Genomic DNA, 3,832 nt, shown 5'->3' with positions numbered 1-3,832 from the left:
GGGTCAATGCTCATTAAATCAATTGAAAGGCAAAAGTCATACTAAAATCACATCACAAAATATTGAGAAAATTTTACAAATAACAGTTATATTAATTTTAACAATAGAACAAAAAAATTTCAAGATAAGAAATGAAACAATCCAAAATTTACAAGGCGTCATCATTGTACACATTTGTTATACCAATGATTAGTTTATTTTAAACCGAGACAACTATATAAATATTATTTGTGGGCTATTTTTCGTTATTATATTTATAGTCATACAAAGTGCATTAACCAAAAACATTTAAAATAATCAGACTGACTGCCATTTAATGTTTGTATTTCTTACAATAAAGCTTTGTAATGATACGACGAAATAGTAAAATTCGCAAACAAAAGGTATTTAATGTTTTTGCTTCCATAGCTTATAGTCCTTGAACTTCTTTATTGGTACTGAATTCAATATAAAGGCTTTTATTATAATTGAATTATTAGATGCCCTAATTATCAAATATGTAGTACGTACACTTTGTTAGTGTGTTCGCAATATGTAAACTAACAACCACTTATGCTCGCCGCACACATAAGGTATTTGCCTCAACTATAAACTTTAGGTTACTTGTGGACCCAGGCAGTTAGTTTATGCTCGGTTTACAAAAAAAAAAAAAAACATGTCATTGCCGACAGCTGTCGGCAATGACATGTACCTTTCATGTTGGGTATAACTTAAACAATTATTATATATTTTTACTTAAACAATTGAAAATCGTGGCAATACGTTTTCATGTATAAAAAAACCGCAAGAGCAGTATATCTAGCCCGTGTCTACTGAGGTTAAAGAACATTTAGCCTAGTTCATAATTGAAACTATACTAAATTACAACGTTTGATTGTAAACAGACACTACCTAGGTATATTTTCTGTAGTCTATATTGATGTTGTTGAACTACTTACCCACTAGGCATTCCCATCATAGCTAAGTTACCACGGATTAAATACGATGAAATTAAGATGAAAACATTGTATTTTACTAGAGACGACGGCATTATGACTTCGTTATTCTCTTACTGCTTTATGTGCTTTTGAAGTAATGACTATTTTTCTTCGAGTGTATTGTTACTGCACTTCCTTAAACAATTCATGTTCAACCGAACAGAAAATTTAGCAAGAAGGAAACAATAAAGATGCGAATATTTTATTATATTTCATCAGACTTGGCCGGCAAACACATTAATACATAAGAAAGTATAATATATACTCCAAGTATTGAAATACACGCCATCGTGTTGGGATTCAATATTTCAACATTAATTATGTCATCATCAGAAACGTTAATACATTTGTATAACAATCTAGGTCAGTATTCATTAGAACAATTGAAAGGTAAATGTCAAAGAAAAGTCACATTACAAATATTATTATGAAAACTTTACAAACAAAAATTATATTAAAAATAAATTGCAAGTTGATCAATACAAAATTTCAACACAAGAAAATAAAGAATCCAAAATTTACAAGGCGGCATCATTATACACATTTCTTATATCAATGGTTAGTTTCTTTTAAATCGAGACAACTTTATAGGCTTAAATATTAATTGTAGGTTATTTTTCGTCATTTATAGTCCTCATGTCTAAAACACCCAAAAATACATTAACCAAAACATTTAACATGATCAGGCTGGCTGCCATTTTACTTCGGTAATTCTTACTAAAAGCATTTATTGATTCGACGAAATATTTGCTTCACAATCAAAATTTATCTAATGTTTTTGCTTCCATAGTTTATAATCCTTGGACTTCTTTATTGGTACTGAATGCAATATAAACGGCTATTATTAGAATGGAATTATTGTTACTATGCCCTAATTGTCAAATATACATTCTGACAAAAACTATACAGGGGTGTTGTGTAGTGCCTACACGCTGTTAGTGTGTTCGAAATATGTAAACTAACAACCACGTTAATGCTCGTCGCACACAATAATTTTTATCATTTATATAGCCTATAATATTATTTTATTTTATGCACTTGTTTTTACTACAGTACATCGCGATGGAATATTTTGTTGCTAGGCCAGCTATGAACTCACGCAGCAAACTTAACGAATCTCGCTCACAGCGCTGGTTAACACGAATGAAGCTTATATAAACCGTCCTGACAATGCCTAGAAAAGCAGAACGGTTATGAGATAACAAGGTTATTGAATTAAAATAAAAGAACTGGAAAAATAAGGCAACGCTGAATTAATTCATAATAATAATGTTTACGAAACACTTTAACCTAATAAAAATTGTCTCACAAACGTTAGGCCTACCAAGGCCTACCTAATAACCTATTACGGCGTTATCACGCCCTAAAAATTATAATGTCCTATAAGGCCGTTATAACGCCCCAGTACGAAGTTATAACGCCCTAATTTTAGGTATATTCAGGTAGCCTTTTTGACTCCTTGGACATTCTTTTCGATATCAGTATAGAACGCCAGTGGAGTTTTCACGTTACCCTCTTAATTATAATGTATTCATTGGAACAGAGTAATAAAAAGTGTGATGCAAACCATTTCAGCTTCGGCTGCCGTTTTGTAATTGTTTTTTATATGTTTATACCTGAATAAATAAATATATAAAAGAGTAAAAATAACTATCTCTAGTGATACATGGGATAAACACTTATATTTTAATACACTTTGCTCTAGCGGCCCCAATTTGGAGCCACTTAAAATCAAGCTCTGGAGCGAAAAGAAATAGACATGTACAACCGACTTTTTTTTAAAAGGCATGTTTAAAACTCGGAACAGTTAAAGAGATAAACATTTTTTTAATTTAAAAGTTAAAAAAAAAAAGAGATGATTACGCCCTAATTTTTTTCTCCCTGCCCTGGCTTTAAGAGCACAGTGATACAGAATAGGGATATCTTTATGTATCAATTTTTAATACACTATGCGCAAGTGGAACCAATTTGGAGGTATCATCCTCATAATCCTAATCATCATCACCATGCGAAATGAATGGCAGGGGAGCCTTCCATGGGCTTAATCAGCGAGCCTTCCGTCCGTCTATTGGACGGCCAACAATTATTTGTGACGGCCACATTTACCGCGACGGCTTGGACGGCTTGAACTACCAGCTCGGCCTAGCCTACAAGTTGGGCCTAATCTACCTTCAAAACTATCGAATGTTGCATTAAACTAAAGTTAAATCAGACTTATCTCATTTACTAGTCGTATAGTATTTGGCCTTTGCATATCTCATTTTTGTCGAATATGATAATGTCTACATAGTAACAAAATAGTGTTTAAAGCTTGAAAAAAAATAATTCCTAACACCAAATGCATAATTCAGAACTGATAGCTATGTTTATATTAAACTTAGATTGTAACCACTTTTTCACTTCACACCAAAAGGCTTTTATAATACGACAATCTGAAAAAATATGTGATAATGTTTCTGGTTTTTGTCTACACAAGGCACATAATGATGATGTTGTTAATGATTTGTTGTTAATATCACAACTTAAATTTTAATAGTAAACAAAATATTGTAGGCCTAACATCTCTCGATTCGGGAGGACCAAGATTATAATTTACCGTATACTTAGACTAGGGCGAGATGAAGATTCATCTACAATGCTAGTATTCAATATTTTTAAGTTTGTGGCCAGTTCCATTCCATTGAGACCAGCGGTGGACCGAGATAAATTGTGTATTTTCCTCTTTTTTTTCAATGTCAGCCCCATCCATGGTTCTAAACATCAACTATGATAGGTGATTGTTTTGCAAAAATTCAGTAGCACGGGGAAAGTTTTCACGGTAAAAATAGGTTTTCAAAGCAGTTTTTACAACAGAA

Source organism: Anneissia japonica, unplaced genomic scaffold (assembly GCF_011630105.1).
Source record: "Anneissia japonica isolate Jap-2015-1 unplaced genomic scaffold, ASM1163010v1 scaffold288306_len61938_cov135, whole genome shotgun sequence".
Classification (NCBI taxonomy): domain Eukaryota; kingdom Metazoa; phylum Echinodermata; class Crinoidea; order Comatulida; family Comatulidae; genus Anneissia; species Anneissia japonica.
This window is presented reverse-complemented; position numbering follows the sequence as displayed.